This window comes from Labeo rohita, chromosome 8 (assembly GCF_022985175.1).
Source record: "Labeo rohita strain BAU-BD-2019 chromosome 8, IGBB_LRoh.1.0, whole genome shotgun sequence".
Classification (NCBI taxonomy): domain Eukaryota; kingdom Metazoa; phylum Chordata; class Actinopteri; order Cypriniformes; family Cyprinidae; genus Labeo; species Labeo rohita.
Genome location: NC_066876.1, coordinates 13,971,997 through 13,991,276, shown reverse-complemented (window position 1 = coordinate 13,991,276; position 19,280 = coordinate 13,971,997). Strand labels below are relative to the sequence as shown.

Genomic DNA, 19,280 nt, shown 5'->3' with positions numbered 1-19,280 from the left:
TGGTGTGTTTTTGTGGTTTTTGTTTTCAATCTCTGTAACTATGTAAACTAAAACAGTGGGTTGTATGGGGTAACACAGATTACAATGTGAGGTTTGTAGTGTTGGTTTCTAAGCATTCACGCTTTAGGACACATTCTGAACAAGAGCAGTGTTGAATTTGGCAATGAGGCTGTCTTTTTTCCTCTTTGTGGTTTTGGTGTCTGTCTGAAGTTGTCAAGCATACCGTGTTGTCTTGTTTTCCCTCTCGCTCCAGTCCCCACAATCAAAAGCATTCTAAATAATTTCTCTCTTTGTTTCTCTTCTTAGCACTGAGTTTGCCCATTTGGCTGATGTGATGTGACTTGATGGAAATAAATCTCAGATTTACACCAAAAACCCCTCTGGTCCTTCTCCTACTCAATGCCAGATGAAAGCCCAACTCGTGAAGGACGTCCGAACTGACAGCTCAAGCTCAGGCCTGGGACTCCGTCTTCAGCAGGGCGGTTGCGAATGCGAGGGTAAGGAGTGTTTGGGAAAACTTGGCCCTTACCGCTCACCCATGCCAACTCAAACTGTTAGCTGCCGACGCCAGGCAAGACGTGCCCATCAGCATCAGCTGGGACCGTATTTTCATTTCGAACAGTTTTTGGGGGGAGCAATTGCAGGATAGCGGTGAGTACATAGGGATGTAGCCTCCTTTCGGTTGTCACAACTGGTAAAGGCTTGACTTTGAACTGTGGAGAGAGGAACCTAATTATACCCCACCTGTGCCCGGCTGCAGGGGGAGAGAAGGTGGAGATGAAGCTGTTAACTGTCTCGCAACTGGCACCACCCTGTGTTTGTATACATCTGTGTCTTATTTCCCTCTCTGGCACAATCAGTCCAGGAAGCTAAGCAGGCATGACCGCATTTGGCTACTTCCAAAGACTTTGGCAAAGTTAGACAAGGAGAAGGCTGAGTAATAGAGAAGGGTGGGAGGACATGGGTGCCGTGTGTTTCTGTGTGTGTGTCGCCAAGAGGTGTATTGTTTGTTTTTTCCCCCTCTCTCTTACTGCTTTGGAAATGCTGGTACAGCAGAAAATAATTGGTCCAGCTCTGTGTGGAATTGAGGGATGGAGTTACAGTGCTGAAGATGAGTCTATACGTGTGTGCGTGTACGCAGCTGAGTATTCATGTGTGTGTGGAGACTCGTGAGATGTTATAATGCCGTTTTGTGTCAGAACAAATCAAAAGCAGCTACCTGGCATCGTAAACAGGCTTGAGTGACATCTGACTAATAAGGAAACGCCACCGGTAGAAAGCACCTGCAGTGTCCTCGGCGTATCTAATCGTCATCTTCGGCGAGGCAGGGTAATTCGGAGACACCGTTGTGGGCCGCTTTTGGAGGCATTCTGCTGCTCTGAGTCCATTATAAGTCCTGTCACATTTCGACTGCTTGATGTGCATCTACAAAAGGCTCACGAGCTCCAGATGGAAGCGACATTCACATTCACTGCCTGTAAGGAAGTAGGAAACAAGAGCAAAATAACATGAAGAAAAGCATCAAGGCTTAATTAAAGGTTCATCTACTACTGTTTCTGAGAAAAATACTAATTAGAAGGAAATGATATGTTTTTTTCCACTCCTTTTGGCTGTTTTTGTTATTGCACTGAAACATAATTCATTATTAATGATTCTAAAATGATTAATTGCAACATTAGAAATACTCAAAAGGAAGTGTGTGATTGACCTCTCTAAAATTCAATGCCACTCTGATCCAATTATTTTTGGTTAATTTGAGGAAAAGAAAGTGTTTTAATAATCTACATTATTATTTTTTTCTCTCTCTCTCAGCTCCATAAACTTTATTTAACATTTGACTTAACATTAATTTGGAAAGCGTCCCACCTCTATCATTCATTTTCTTTTGTAAGTCGAATCTACCACAAGCAAGTTCTCACCCCAAATCGGGTCATAAGTAAAGATGTTCACCAAATCTGTGCATACTTCATAATAGGGATGAGCTCATTTCATTTGTCCAAATATTGTCAGCTTTCATTAGTGTGTCTGGAACTGGTGGCAGGCACAGCTTGTGTGCAGGTTGTCAGAGCCATTTACAACAATGGCCAGATATGAACCCCAGGCATGTTTCTCAATGTAAATTACAACATCTGTCTGTATCCACCTGTTCTCAACTTCCGCCCATGTGCTTAATCAAAAAAAAAAAAAAGATAAGCGTCTCGCAATGCAATTAACCATATTGTAGCGCGTCTGTGTTCGAGAACGCATTGAGCAGATATAACAAAAACAACAAGTGGGAACAAAGTCAAATTGTCGTCTGCTGTTTTTGCATGTTCTCAAAAGGAAATGTTTTAGGCTTTACAATAAAATTAAACAAAATTACATCTCATAAGATGTCCTATGGACCTTTTCCATCAGCAAAGGCAATTCATGTGATAGCTATAAATGTCTAAAACTTGGCACAAACATGCACATCTACGCTATTTCAAAGCTGTATGTGAATGCAAATATTCTGCAAAGTCGTAAAGCCGAAAGTGCACAATAAATAAAGTTACTGTCGTCCAAAAGAAAGAATCGACTCTGAACAACCTAATCGAGTCATTAAAATCCTACTTTTTTGACAGCTACACATCACAGGGTAACACATTTGCATAATTCCCACCTATATGTTTTACGTTGGCTGGCCACGCACAACTTGACCCGGCCTCAAACACAACTGCTTCTCTATCTCGTGTAGTTCGGTGCGGGATTAAAAAAACGCTTGCTCTTAAAAGATGGCTCAGTACCCGGATTATCTGGACCAGCTGACTCTACTGAATCACAACCTGTATGTATGGTAAATAATAGATGTTTATATTTTCTATCGATCATTCAAAATACAGAATTATGGCAATGGGCGTATCACAGTAGACCAGTCACAACAGACTGGGCCATCTGACCAATCAGAGCAGAGTAGGCTCATGATACAAGGGGTTTAGAGAGACTGAATCTTTGAACTGCTTCAAACGAATCATTTGAGAATCTCTGAAAAATGAGGTGATAATTAAATGTGTGTTTTGAGAAAACAGAAACGTTGTTTGCCCTTGCATGCATGTAAAACTATTGTAGGAGACAATATTAGGAACCTGAAAAATGGCATAATAGGGACACTTTAAGTCAAAGTCACATGACTGGTTTAATTCTTTGTCCAGAAGCTACATTTCCATTTATATGCTAATTCATGACAAGCAGTTTACAAGTGTTTGTCCATTATTTTTTTTTATCTGTTCCATCAATTATTTATTGTATCCGTTCTTCTTCTTCTTCTTCCGCTCTTAAGTCTATGGCTGCCCATAGAACCGTTTGCAGGTAAGTTGTGTAGTTTGGCACACTGATAGAGGACAGTCTCAACATTAACCATAGCAAGTTTGAAATCTCTAACTTAAACTGTCTGGCGCCACCACTTGTCCAAAGTTTCATTCATTTTATGCAAATAACTTATTCGTAAAGTTCAGTTTTTTCGCTATTTTTAATAGTTCGTAAAACCTACATTTTCGAACTCGTCTTAGATGGTTTGTCTGATTTTCACCAAAATTGCCTCAGTTCATCTTCAGACCATGCTGGCAAAAAGTTATGGAATTTAACTTGATTAGTCAAACCGATCTCAAATAATGCATGAACGAATTCTACGAAAAGCAAAAAAATGCAAAAATGGATGTGAGGCTATATCTCCGCAACAGTTTGGCATATTGAGACCAAACTTGGTGTGTATTATAATAAGCATGACCTGAGGTTACCTGTATTTCAGCACAGTGCCATCTAGTGGTCAGGAGATATGAAAAATGGTTATTTTTCCTTATAACTTCTGAATGGTTTGGCCAAAAATCACTAAACAGGTCTCTTTAGATTCGGTGGAGCATGCCAAATCAAACCATACCCCCGTCAGCCATTTTGGTCGCTGGCCCTTTTGAACTGTCGTTAAATGCTATATTTTAAGGACACATTGTCATTGCCATTGGTATGTGTCTTCAGCACCATGCCCTGACAGTAGCGTTGCACTATATATCAATACTTAAAAAGTATCGCGATACCCTGCTTTTAAAAACGATATGATTCTGCATTTTACTAGTACCAGCACTTTAAATATTATAATCATTTTAATAAGAGCCGTAACGCTCGCAAAGTTTTCAGCCTCTGCTGCCTCAATATATGAGTACATGAACACATGAACATAATGTCGAGAGTCACTTCATGAGCATTTTATTGTTTCTTTTGCAGAAAACTATCGTTCTATAATGAAGACCCTAAAGGTCTAAACCCATCAAAATAAAAGGTTTAAATTGACTGTCAGAAATATATTAATATATTACTTAATGTAAAGACAGTACTACTACTACTAATAAAAATATTACACTAATTGTAGTAAAAGTATTTCTGAAAAAAAAAGAAAAGAAAAGAAATAAACAGCCTATAATAAATTAATTCTTTATTAAATCTAATTATCCTTTATAAATTCATTAGACATGCTTTTGATTATTAAAATGTAATGAAATTATTAAAATAGAATCCAGAAAATTAATGGAAAACCACAGGTAATTCCAAAAAAAGTGTAACTCCACAGCAGGAGGGGGGGAAAAACTCACATTCACATTGACGAGACCAGACGACAAACACTGAACTGAAACCAACTTATAAAGACAGGTGATTACAATGAACTTAATTAAGACAGGTGATACAAGGTTAACCAATAATGACATAACGAGGGCAGGAACAGGAAGACCATATATGGGCACAAGAGGGAAAAACCAATACAAAGAGTTCAGGGGTGTGACACTATGATCTCCATTTGGATCATCTATTATTCAATTACTTTTCCTGTTGTTCTATGTTTCTTCGTAGTATCGGTTCAGTAGTAGCATCGTGATATTTTAGTCAGGTATCGTATCGAAGTCAAAATTTTGGTATTGTGACAACACTACCTGACAGTACTCAAAAAGTTTGGAGGAAGTGCCAAATTGTGGCCAAAATACTAATAACATTTGATTAAATTGGCCTATTATAACGAAACTCGTCTCAGTATATTCCTTGGGTCATGCAGAGAACAACGAAACCAACTATGCCAAAATTGGTAGAACTTCCTGTTCGCCATTTTGATTTATGTTGAAAACCTCCTTTTTTGAACTCCTTTTTGACTGTTTGTCTGATTTTCACCAAAATCGAGTCAGATCATCTTCAGACTGTGCTGACAACAAGTTATGGATCTTGTGTTTATAGACAAAACTATTTTTGTATAGCAATGCAACAAATGGGAGCCATTATGCCAAAATGTCTCTAAGGCTTTATCTTTGCAAAGCTTTGACATACTGACACCAAACTTTGTGTGTGTCATTGTCACCTCACACTGAACATACCACATCGATTTGATAAGAGTGCTTCATTTACTCATTGCCTCAGTTGCTCTGATGCTTGCTGCCTTGCTTGCCTAGTGCTTGGCCCCATAATTGCTGCTTGCAGCTATATTTATTTATTCTTTTTTTTTCTGTTGAGTTTATCGTAGAAAAGTCAGAGAGTAAATGTAAACCTCCTGATGAATAAATATGATTCTTTTTTATTGCTTTAAACACTAAACTCACAGGTCACTATTATTATTTAAAGGACTCATTCTGCTTACGTGCCATAGTTGTTCCTATCCATCCATGCCAACCCTGGTTCCTATACTCCTTTCTTTCTTTACCTTGAGCGTTTGTTTTCGTTTTACTCCCTTGAACCCTGCCACACGGGTGGTGACACACGGGGCCTGAGAGGGAAGATGGAGAGGTGGAGCAGACCAGAATGATCACTATCATTAACATTCACCGCGGTTCACTTATCATCCCTGACTCCTGCGACATGGCAGCCATTACCTCGCGTCCGCAGGTGGAGCAGCACCATACATATTGCATTGTGCCAGTGCCGATTTATGTATCCGGTAACAAAAGGAAAGTCTAATGAAAAAATACAGGGGGCAATCTTTTATGCTCCTTCGCTTCCTCTTCCTCCTGAAGGTGGGGGAGCGGCTGCCTGGACAAACCGGGGAACACCAGCCATCCTCTTTTCACCATCACTCCCCTACGCCGCACTGTCAGTCAAATTCTCATTTGCAGAGCGAGCGAGGTTAACCTGCGTCAGAGCACCGGGACTGTGACAAGGGGACCTATCAGAGCCCGGATCACTATGTCATCCAGAAAGGAAGAACAAGGAAGGTTGTTGTCTTAAACATACTTTAGAGTGCATGAGGTGACGGGATGTGAAATCTCATTCACGTTTATTCAAATAAAATGCATAAAAATCACCAGGCCAGGTTTGACATCTATGGTTGTTTTTAGGCACCCTTGTCTTAAACATGCTTTAGAAGTGGACAAGGGAAGTTTATATGGACAGACCTTTATGATGCTTTATGAAATCTCATTTTTAAGCCGATGCATTTGTGTAAGAAAATTATTCATATTTAAAACTTTATAAACCGTAATCTATAGCTTCCGCTAACTGTTGTGTTCACATTCGCATTCATTAGTCTTGTGATAACCAAGTTTTATTTACAGCAAAGAAAAAACAAGGTCTCCTCTTGGCTTATATCAAAATCCACCAACATTTTTCTTTACAAATCCTCATTTTTTATACTTCTAATCCATGCCCGGTGTTTTGTTTCGCTCTCTCCTCTGCACATCTGCATTCGTTACTTCTCACTGGAGCATAAAAAAGTGGAACGCAGCCTAAAATGCCAACATCATTGGTTCTTATGTCCCACAACCCAGTGTCAATTTCGTTGACGAATAATTTTCATCATAATTTTCATCAACAACATTTTTTCACCAACGAAAATGAGACGATAACCCAACAAAAACTTGATTTAAATGACAAAATCAATGCCAAAAATCTACTGACATTTTCGCCAACAAATAAAAATTAGATGAAAATGTTAGGGAGGGACGATTTGGGAAGAGATTTCTTCTGAATGAATCTGCTTAGTGGTTAGGAGGTTAGATACGTACAGCTGAACTGTATCATAGCTAATTGATCTGTTGGGTGGGACATAATCTGGCATACATTTGCTGCACGTCTCATAAAACATTAAAAAATGTCAGACATAAATTTGATGACACAAAAGAGAACTCAATTCGGTCCGGTGTTCTGAAGCAGCGCCTCTCATTGCACAGCGCACGAGTACTCTTTCATGTCTCATGAACAGAGAAATATACACAAAATTATGTCGAATTGTCCGTTTTGACGAGTATTCACGTAAACACACTCGGTTACGTCTTAGGTGAACGTAAACAGTTGGGAGAATATCGGACAGTGTTCAGACAGAAAATCACTCACTGCTCTTGACTGAGTCACTTAAGTAGCCCTAATAAAGATTAATCTAAATTTATTTCTATAAATAAATCTGTCTGCACTGTAAAAAATAATTTGTTGAGTCAACTTAGAATAATTTGTAACCTGGCTGCCTTAAAATGTTAAGTTCAGTCAACTCAAAAAAAAGTTTATTCAACCTGAAATGTTAAATTATACTAAGTGACAACTTTTACTTGATTTGAATCAAATAAATTTTGAATAGATATTTGAGTTGAATCAACTTAAAACTTTAAGGCAGCTGGGTTACTTACCCATCTGTTAAGTTTAGCAAACACAAATATCTAAGTTGTTACTTAGTACAATTTAACATTTCAAGTTGACTAAACTTAAAATTTTAAGGCAGCAGGGTAACAAATTATTTTAAGCTGACTCAACAAATTGTGTTTTTTATTTTTTACAGTGTGCTTGAAAGAATGAAGGATGTGGTAAACAAGTTGTTATAAAGAATGCATAATTAGTCAATATAACTATAGTCATTTGAAAAGAAGACCATGTTTCTGACATGGTTTCATTTAATTTCAATATAAAGGCACGTCAGTGTCAGCAGTTAAATCTGTGTCTTTCATGATAAAACCTTAATATCAAACCTACAATGAGTTTGGTCATTTTAGAGAAATGCCTAATAAATTCATTACACTGTAAATAAACCCATTAGATTTTAGCATAAATCTACTGTAGATTTAGTCGACTAAAATCTTATATTTAGTCAACGAAAGCTAGACTAAAACTAAAACAATTCAGATGACTAAAACTAAATGGCGTTTTAGTCAAAAGACTATGGCTAAATTAAAATTTGCTGTCAAAATTAACACTGCTGCAACCAAACAAGATGTACCACATTTGAATATGCAAATTTTCAAATGAACTACAGTTGAGGGAAAATGTTAAAGTTAATAACAGCAATTTTAGTCTGTTACTTACACAAAGCTATCATATGACCTCAGAAGACTGGGATATTGTGTAGGGGTCATATGGAACTGCTTTATTGGCATTTTTAGAGCTTGACAGCCCCTGGTCTCTGTACACTTTCACTGTATAGAAAACTACATCCTCCATAACATCTTAGCTTTTAGTTTACAAAAAAAAAAAAAAAAAAAAAAAAAAAAAAAGTCATGTGGAAGGTCATTTGGGATTAAATGATAATTATGGAATTTTCATTTTTTGGGTGAACAAAAGCATTTTTATTTTTTGTCCCTTTAAAGTCAGAAGTAGTGATAGATCTTCTGTAATGTGATGTATCTGAGTACAACAGAATTTTGGAGAAGAAAAAAGTAAGGTCCCTACTTCATTCTATCAGTCAGTTGTTGACTGAATGGAGGTGGATCTAATTAATTGCTTGAAGGTAGAAGTACAGATAGAGAAGTCAAAATCTCCATACAATATTAAATAGATAATTCACAAAAAAATGAAAATTCTGTAATTAATTACTCACCCTTAAGTCATTCCAAACCCGTAAGATCTTTGTTCATCTTTGGAGCACAAATTAAGATATTTTTGATAAAATTCGAGAGCTTTCTGACCCTGCATAGACAGCAACACAAGGCAGTTTTGTAACATTATGTAGCTTCGTACATAGCATTACATAGCTTTGTAGCTTCATAAAATTACGATTGAACCACTGATACCAAATGGACCATTTTAACAATGTCCTTACTACCTTTCTGGGCCTTGAACATGGTAGTTGCGTTGCTGGGTCAGAAAGCTCTCAGACTTCATCAAAAATATCTTAATTTGTGTACCGAAGATGAACAAAGGTCTTACGGGTTTGGAACGACATGAGGGTGAGTAATTAATGACAGAATTTTCATTTTTGGGCCAACTATCCCTTTAAAAGATGCATTTAGAAAATAGTTAAGATGAATTTTCATTTCATGCTTCAACAATTAAGCGTTTGTCTGAAATGAGTGACACTTTTGGCAGATCATTTGCTTGAAACTGAACAGTTTGTCATCACTCAACTCGTATGACTTTTTTTTCCTATAAGTTGATTGATAAATTACTGTAAGATAAAAAAGAGATAGTTGATTGCAAAATTATCAGTGTAATTATTTTGTCAAAAACTGCAATTTTCTACAAATGTATGATCACTGTCTGTAGTTCAAATGCATTTTTGCTTTATTTAAAAATTATTTTAAACTCTATTCAAAATCTTCACTACTACTGTCTTTTCTCATTTAGGGTATCTAGTGAAACAGTACTACCTCTGGTGTGTCCTCTAAAACATGATCGCTCTGTGCTATGAAGGTGTTTAATTCAGATGGTTTCTTCTATTTGTCCTGTTCTATAAAAACATTTCCAACAACTTAAGCCACTTCTATACCACTATATAGCATAGTAAACGTAATAGGTAAATGCTAAAGGCATAAGTAAAAATGTCACCAAAATGATGAACATTGCAACTGCGTTGTTTCAATCCATTTTTATTTATTGCTGAGAAGAGTCTCCCAACACGCTGGTAACCTAATTCTACATGAGGCTGTGGACCAGCGTTGTTCCTCTGAGGACGGCTGTATAAATAGAATCCATAATGGACCAGAGTGAGATGCTATCATTTATCTCCGACTCTCACAAACACAGTTCAGGTCTCTCCTCATTTTCCTAATGATCTCCTTCTTTTTTGCTATGTGTTTTACTTTAAGGTGCACAGGATCCAAGCTTAATGGACACGATTTATCACCGACTGATCCTACCCAAGTCCAGTTTATCCAGTAAAGTTGAAGAACAAAACAAATTGCCAAACCAAATGCATTTTTGTTGAGGGAATTGGCTTATTTTTCAAAGAAGTAAGGAAATGGAAAACACGGGAACACAGACCCTGATTCAGGTCTTTGAGGTTAAACTGTGGTTTGTGCACATGCAAACACATTGAGTCAAGATGGGTTTCATTATTTAAGAAAAAAAATGATGTTTAGATTCTGATAATTTATCAACAACTCCATATAAATCTGTCACGGATGGGAATTGTAAGGAATTTAACAAATCTGCTTCCGAATGATGGTTCTGGTTCCTTAAAGTATTAGTTGATTTCCAGAATAAAAATTTCCTGATAATTTACTCATCCCCATGTCATTCAAGATGTTCATGTCTTCCTTTCTTCAGTCAAAAAACATTTCAGGATTTTTTTCTATATAGTGGACTTCAATGGTGATCGATGTGTTGAAGGTCCAAATTGCAGTTTCAATGCAGCTTCAAAGATCTCTATTCCTCAAAGAGGAACAAGGGTCTTATCTAGTGAAACGATCTGTCATTTTCCAAAAAAACAAAAACAAAATAATTGATGTACATCTCAACCACAAATACTTGTGTTGCACTAGCTCTGCGATGCACATCTACAACTCCATGCATTACATAATCACGTTGTTCTCATTTTCTCCTCCAACTTCAAAATTGTCCAACATCGTTGTTTTACCTTGAAGGGCGTTTGACTTTCTTCGCACATTTGCTTTGTAAACAAAAGTCTAAAAGCAACTTTCAAACATGACTATGTAATGTGTGAATTCAAGCTAGTGCAAAATGAACATTTGTGGTTAAAATGTATATAATTAAATTTTTTTTTTAGAAAATGACCTTCGTTTTCCTAGATAAGGCCCTTATTACTCAGCTGAGTCCTTTGAAGCTGCATTGAAACTGCAATTTGGACCCTCAACACATTGATAACCACTGAAGTCCACTATATGGAGAAAAATCCTGGAAAAACCTTAATTTCTTTTCGACTCAACAAAGAAAGATATGAACATCTTGGATGGCATTGGGGTGAGTAAATTATCAGGAAATTTTGTTTTGCCATAATAGAGATACATGTAACACTTTTTTTGTGTAGCATCCAGCCTGCATTAGCAGAAGAGTTCACATACAAGAACATTAATGATTCCGAAATATGATTCCAAAATAGTTCTGAATAAGAGCTGGTTCTCGGGTTCCTAACCCTACATTCTGTTCTAAATAAGCATGGAAAGCATTTGGCTGGTTGTTTTTGCTCTATTGTTTTGACAGAATGTGGTCTCAGGTGATGTTTGCCTGTGTCCTTGAGTAACTCCTGAGGGAGTTTGGGTAAACAGCTTGCTGTTAACCCTTTAATTGGTGCACAGACAAAAATGTAAATTTAATGTAAAGCACATGATGAAAAAAAGATTTCACCATTTGGTGGCACACTGTAATGAGTGAGAGTCCTACATTACTCAGCGACCAACCCAAATTGCTTGTTTTAGCTAATTCACTTTGAAGGCTTTTTGTGCTTCTCTTTAATTCGAATCGCTAATTGACTCAAAGTAGGATGCATCTCTGTGCCAGGGCCCATAGGCACTCGGCAACATGGAGCTCCAGCGAAAAGATTTTCAGAAGGATGAAGGGAAGGAGGGAAGAGACAGAGAGCAAAGACAAATCTCAGCCCGTACCCCCCGGGCAATGCCACGGCTCCATGCAGTAGATTAAATTCTGGCCCGGGCCCAAGTGAAGGCCTGCTTTTTAACCACTGATTCTCTCATTTGCCTTCAGAGGCCTGCGGCCTGGCAGGCTGCACGGCGCATTACCAGCCTGCAGCAGCACTTAAAACACATTTTAGCCCAGGCTAACAGCTGGCATCCTGGCCGAGAGACTCGTCTCAAGTGACGGAAAGGAACCTAAAGCGGGGAGGGGTAGGGGTGTGGGTGGGGGTAGCCAATCGCACGAAGCCTGGCTGAAATAATGATAGCGGCAGATGAATCTGATTATGTCTGTTCATGTAATTGTGATTCACTTAGAGGCCATGTTTTGAAATATATTTTTAATTTACATGATTTGGTTATGTTCCTTGTTCTTTTTGTCTTTCATTTGTGGGTGGACACACATGAGAGACAAGGTCATTAACAGGACCTGCGCTGTGAAAAATTGTTTGTGAGCTTATGGAGAAACTTACTTTTTAGACACAGTTATGTTATTTGTGACCCTGGACCACAAAACCAGCCCGGGTGTATTTGTAGCAATAGCTAACAATACATTGTATGGGTCAAAATTCATTTGATTTCAATCATTAGGATATTAAGTAAAGATCATGTTTCATGAAGACATTTAGTAAATTTACTACCGTATATATATTAAAACTTCATTTTTGATTAGTAATATGAATTGGGAATAACTCCATTTGGACAACTTTAAAGGTGATTTTCTAAATATTTAGATTTTTCTGCACCCTCAGATTCCAGATTTTCAAATATACGTTATCTCGGCCAAATACTGCCCTATCCTAACAAACCATACATCAATGGAAAGCTTATTTACTCAGCTTTCAAATAAAAAGACCCTTATGACTGATTTTGTGGTCCACGGTCAAATTTAATGCATACCTGCAAATGAAAAGTCAAAAAGCCTAGCGTGTTGCCAAGCAATACACAGACTTAACAGTTTGTCTGGAATACACAGACAAGCTGACTAAAAAGGCACTAATATAAAGTACATTTTATTATTAAATTATATATAATAAACAGTTTTAGCATGCAATGGCTAAAATGCAAATAATGCAAAGATGCAAATTTAGCATTTAATGACAAAACGCAAATGCGAGTTTATGTTAATGTAGTTTGTGTAGTTTTCATTTTTTCTTACTGTTACAAACTATCTATATTGTAAAAGTAAAAATGAAAACTAAAAACTAGTATATTAATATTAAGTTGTAAAAAGCTACTTTTCGAGTATTTATTGTGAAAAGCACCCTTCGAAAGAATTGTAGTTATTTAAAAATGCTTCCCTGGTATATAAATCTAACACTACTAGTGAGTAGACAAAGGAGGCACATTTAATGCAAAGTATTTAAAGATAATATTTTAATGTTGTGTTTCTTTTAATTTATTTAAATGTCTATTATCTTAGCTATTTAATTTAGATGTTTGTGATTTAAAAAATTGAGTTGTAAAAGCTACTCTTTGAGTATTTATTTTGAAAAGCACCCTTCGAAAGAATTGTATTTATTTAAAAATACTTCCCTGGTTTATAAATCTAACTTTACTAGTAACTAGACAGATCCACATTTAATGCAAAGTATTTACAGATAATATATATTTTTTTTCTTATAGTTCATTTAAATGTCTTTTATCTTAGCTATTTAATTTAGGTATTATTCAGAAACCTGTTTTGAGGTTTACATTTCTTATTTTTTTAATACAGTATACTGTATTTGTTGTAACAGCACGAAAATCAAACTAAAAAATATATCAAAAATTGAGTTATATATTTTTCTCTTTCCAACTTGAACATGTAGTTTGCAGGTTGTAAAACAATATTCATCCATGTTTTCATAGTGTGTTTCCATTTAAAAAAAAAAAAAAAAAAAACTTTTTTTATTGTTAACAGCACTTTTCAGATTAATTAACTTAGATTTTTTTTATTGTTCTAACACTACTCTCATAATAAGCATGTATATATATATATATTTTGAAATCCTTAGTTTGAGGCGGCGTGCAGGTTTTGTATCTGTGCGTGAGAGTCAGTGACAAGCCAGTGATTGTCAGCAGAGTTATGCAGTGCTCAGTACAGCAGTCTCTCTCTCTCTGTGTCCCATGCCTTTGGTTTTCAATCTCATGCTTCACGTCCGCTGAGCCCACACCATCAGGGGCTCTTATTTACGACCGAGGGTCCTCATACAATCTCCCGTCAAGGGTCCAGACCAGTGCGGCCCTCCCTTCCTCTCTCCCTGGGTTCATCCTCTCTCCTGTTCTGTGTAGAGAGCTCATTATTGTCAGCTTCTCAATGCACTGCTGGACAGGGCTTCAGCTGAATCCAGTCTGGTATATTCAATTATTGTCCCTGTCCTGTGACATGTAGTTTTTTTTTTATGGTGCTATTTTTAAAGTGAATATATGTTGTGCACTTTTCTGAAGAGTCTCTGTCAGCAAAGGCCCTGTTCTGTGTGTTTTGAGTTTGGAGCCTGTCTAACAGTCAATACGAATGCTGCGCTATCACATCAGTGTAATATGTAGTTATATTGTATGGTGGGACGGCCGGCTGTTGATTGATTTTCAGTGCAGTCTCCTGGGGCCGGCGTGATTTTATTTAAGTGAGCGCACACATCATTTGTACGCTAAGGTTCAGCTAACTTGCTCCATATTCAGCCTTTTTAAAGGCGCCATAAACAGCGTCCTATCTTTAGAATGGGCCGTTGTGAAATGTGTACCACAGTGGACAGTAAATATGAGCTTGCCGTGACTGCCGGCTGAATTCACACACAAGGCCGCCTTGTAATGTATCGCTCTGATCTCCAGTCTGATGATGACTCTTGTGTGTGTAGTAGCCGAACGTGACTTGCCATTTTTTTTTTAAATCTGGATGCTAAATCTGTAGCTCCAGGGGAGAACAAGATTATTAGGTGAATAATGACTTATATTTTGGTCTGTTGCTCTAATAAAGCTATGGTATATATTCAGAACAGGGGTTTAAATTGGGGTCCACTGAAAAAAATAACACTTTTAATAATAGTTTGCATTCATTGTGTAGTTTTCTAGCGAGCTTACAGACAATATTTTAAACCCTCAATATCCAAAATGTTTTTGTCCTTTCGGAATCTTGACTGATGTGGTCACTATTGACTCTTGTTATATGCCAAATCCTGCATAACAATTCTTCAAAAATGTCAACTTTGTGTTCCACAGAAAAAGAGCAACAGCATATCTGTTTGGAGCAACCTGAGGGTGAATAAATGACAGAATTATCATTTTTGTGGGTGAACTATTCTCGATGTCCTTGCAATGCTGATTAAATCATTGAAAAAAAATCTGACAGGCTGTGAATGCCGGATGTATCAGGCCTTAAGGTGAGCGTCCCACAATGCAACAGCTCGCCACCTTTCCATTGGCTCTGGGCGGGAGCACGATCGGAGTGCCGGCCTCAAATAGAGGTGGCATCTGGTGCCCAATTTGTCATGCCTGAATTACCTGAGAGCTGATAAGAGCTGAAGTTTTAATAAAAGTTGGGAGCTGTAGATAGCTGGCTGAAGGACACTGATGAAGTGTCTTGGGGCCTATTTCCACCTCGAGATAAGGAGCTGAAGAGAGAGAGGAAGGTGGGTCGCAGGGCCAGAGATGTGAGTGCACACACTAATGTTCAGGGTGTGTGTTTTTTCTCTTTCTCCAGCATCTCAGTGTGGAGGAGATATTATATACACATATGGTGTAAGAAATAAATACATAAATAAAAATAACAATCAGGATCTAACCTGACAATCTCTGGTGCTTGTCAGGAGTTTTTTAATTTCAGTGTTTTTAAACAATTTCTTTAATTTTAGTTATTTTTAATTGATTATTAATGTATTCAGACACCTTCACATTTCTCACATTATCACAGTTTATTCGCTATCGTTTAGAAAATGGTAATAAAATATGACAGAACAAATTCCACTTGATAACTCAATTTTTGGTCCCAAATTTTTATCAATTTTACTGGTACACTCTTAAAAATAAAGGTTGTTGTCATCAGTGGTTCCATGGAGAACCTTGAACATCCATGGAACCTTTCAAATGCAGAAAAGGTTCTTTATAGTCAAAAAAGTTTCTATTGGAACCTTTATTTTTAAGAGTGTAGTCCACGTTATGAAGACTTTTGGGGTAAAATATATTACAGTTTACTTTATTTTGCTATCCTCACTTACATAAATGAACTAGTGTCCTGCACTCACTAGTAAAAAAAAAAAAAAATCTATTTATATTCTAAAGTCAGAATAATTTTTGGTTTGACTATATCAATTTTATTTACAAAATATAAATAATTTATATACAATATTTAATTTTATAATTTTGTATAAACAACATTTTAGCTGATCATATGTGTCAAAAGCAAAAGATCAACCTTTAATCAAATGTTCACAAATTTTTAATAAATGTATAAACATTTAAACATGTATTGAACATATTAAAGATTTATCAGCATTAACAAAAAATAGCATGTTACCGAGTTGTGAGTTCTTCATGCTTTGGTATTAATTTATCATGTTTTAGAGACTATTTACTACATTATGTATAGAATGTTATTATGGCAACAGCATATTTAAAACGTTACACATTTTGACTAGAAATGCTCAGCTGAAAATTCATCTCACATTGAAATTTTAGGCTTTAACTAATGAGTTTTAGTTGGTTATTAATCTGCTAGCAAAATGGTTTAGTTTATCAGTGTTCAAGCAGTCAATCGCCACCATAATTTGACAGGATTAATTGAATCCATTTATTTATTTGGATAATTACCATTTTATTTGGTTTGATAATGGATAACAGAACATAAAGCAGCATGCTCACATAAAAATCTCTCTTACTTTTTTTGGGAGAAACATTTGTGCAATACAATACAATATACATAAAACAAAACTGTAGAGACAAAACAAAAACTCTTCATGTTAATTTTAATTGAAATAATTTAGTTATTGCCATTATGAGTTTATGTCACGTCTTCATTGCTGTTTTCAAATGTTATAAAATCAAAAAACCCTTTGTCAATGAGCGTTTTCATTAGTAATTTCCTTGATGAGATTAACACTGGCGGTGTCCTAACACGTATGTGTCCCCCTCTCTCTCTCTCTTGCTCTCTGTTCCTCTCATTCGCGTTCTGTGATTTGGCCTCCCGCCAGCATCTATAGCTCACCCTCAGCTGTGCCGGCGAGCTCCAGATGTGCCAAAGGCGTGTTTTTTCTCTCTCTTTTTCTCCCCACGTGTGTTTGCGAGCGTGTGTATGTGTGTGTGTCTGCGTGCAGGTTTTGCCAGCTGACTGCACCGTTTGATAACCCGCTCTCTGGATGCCCATCACCGGCCGCAGAGATAGAATTAAATGATGATGATCTTCCCACGAGTTGGGTGCGGAAACAGCGCGTATAAATCTTGATTTCATCTCAGCGTGAGAAGTCTTTATCCATCATCACTCTTAATGAACAAGTCATTAGGCGCGATGAATGGCGCGCAGGGCCCCGACGTTCTCGCCGACGCTTTTGTTTGCGGCTTTTGGGGGGGCAACTTCTGCGCCCTTTCGAGGGGGTCAAACTCATTGCTCCAGATGTGGGGGTAACCTCTCCAGCCTCCCCCCTCCTCCGAGGTGCCCAGCATGTACTAAGCAGGGCTGGAAAAAATTAGAGTAAACAGAAAGAGGCCTGATTGTTCCGCCCTGAAGCTCCTGATGCGATGCCATATGAAAAGTCATTTTGTGATGTTCTTTCGAATTTTAAACAACTAGCTTGAGTTTAGCAAATTGGTGGCTAATTCATACAATTTCCTTTATAGGTTTTCATATGATCTGCAAGACTTTTGCCCCAGTTTGCAGTTTTGAATAAGTCAACGCTAGTTACCAAATGTCAGAGCCAATCTGCAGCTTTGAGTTGACAGATTTCATAGAAAATGAAGGTTTTTGAGGAAAACATTCCAGGATTCTCCATATAGTGGACTACAATGCGGATCAGCAGGTTGAAGGTCCAAATTGCAGTTTCAGTGCAGCTTCAAAGGGCTCTACACGATCCCAGCTGAGGAATAAGGGTCTTATGTCTTATGAAACATCTGTCATTTTCTAAAAAAAAATAATAAATAATACGGATTTATATACTTTTTAATCACAAAGGTTCATCTCGCACTAGCTCTGCTATGCGCGTACACGGCTTCACGTATTACGTAATCACGTTGGAAAGGTCACTTTTGGTTAGTTCTTTGTCTGTGTACGATGGTTTAAAAAGGTAGGGTGAAAAACTTCATCTCATTTTCTCCTCCAACTTCAAAAATGTCCGGCATTTTGTAAAGGGTGTTTGACTTTCTTTGAATATTTGCTTTGTAAACACAGGGTCGGTACTTCTGCCTACGTCATGCATGAACTTTTCAACGTGACTACGTAATAGACACAGAGCTAGCGCAAGACGAGCATTTGTGGTTAAAAGTATATAATTTGAAATGTCCCACTTCCTTGAGTTCCCGTCAATCACTCGTCACGTTAACATATTTCTGTTAATTATGGCAAAAACAGAAGAACACAATAACAAAATGCTGCCTTTCGTTTTAAAAACAGCTAACAGAAAGCTAAACTTAAGGTATCATTTTATAAACTTAATGTCTAATATTTTTAAGTTTGGCATAAGGTAACTCCACACTATGCTCATTGGAAGCAGTGACGTTAAATGACCCATCCTGTTGAGATCGATCTGCCCCGAGTTCACAGGTCAGATATCTGATTTCAAGTGGTGTTCCAAGCGTTATTTCCAAGTAGGAGGTGGAAAAAATCCTAACTTCAAGTTGTCTGGAACGGACCTTCATGCTTATCTTTTTCTAAAAATCGTAAGTTTCGGTACAAATCACATTGTATTAATTTTTATGAAACGCCACCTCATAAAAGTTACATTTGTTCATGAGATCGTGTGGGAATACTTCACCCCCAAAACTCACCCTTATGTCATTCCAAACCTGTATGAATTTCTCTCTTCAATTAAACACATTTGGAAAATTTACTGACTGAGAAATGACTAATACTGTGGCATTCAATCTTAAAAAAAGAACACAAAAGCACCACATAATGGCCCATACAAAAAATAATTTCAACAAATGGATTGAGACGGTTAACAAAAATTTGTAACACTTTAGTTTAGGGACCAATTCTCACTATGAAACTAGTTGCCTATTGCCATGCACATTATTAGCATATTGGCTGTTTATTATTACTTATAAAGCACATATTAATGTCTCTGCATGACCATATTTTAGATCCCTTAATTCTACCCCATACCTAAACTTAACCTTACTATTAGTAAGCAGCAAATTAGGAGTGTATTGAAAAAAAGTCATAGTAAATAGCTAGTTAATAATGAAAATTGGTCCCCCCCAAAAAAGTGTGACTCAAAAATTATTTGAAAGATTGGTCTAAATAAAATCCCCAGCAGGCACACAACATTATAAGACGTTCATATTTGGTTAAATTCCGGCTGCGACGATGGGTGACCAAAA

The 19,280-nt window shown here is 37.1% G+C and overlaps 1 long non-coding RNA gene across 1 annotated transcript in view; it reads right to left on the bottom strand.

Moving 5' to 3' along the window:
• Positions 1 to 690: 690 nt before the first annotated feature.
• LOC127169113 (uncharacterized) overlaps positions 691 to 19,280 on the bottom strand; it is a 49,252-nt gene continuing 30,662 nt past the window's right edge. Inside the window, exon 3 of the long non-coding RNA XR_007828198.1 lies at positions 691 to 1,475. This is a non-coding gene — a long non-coding RNA (uncharacterized LOC127169113). The remainder of the gene's footprint in view (positions 1,476 to 19,280) is intronic.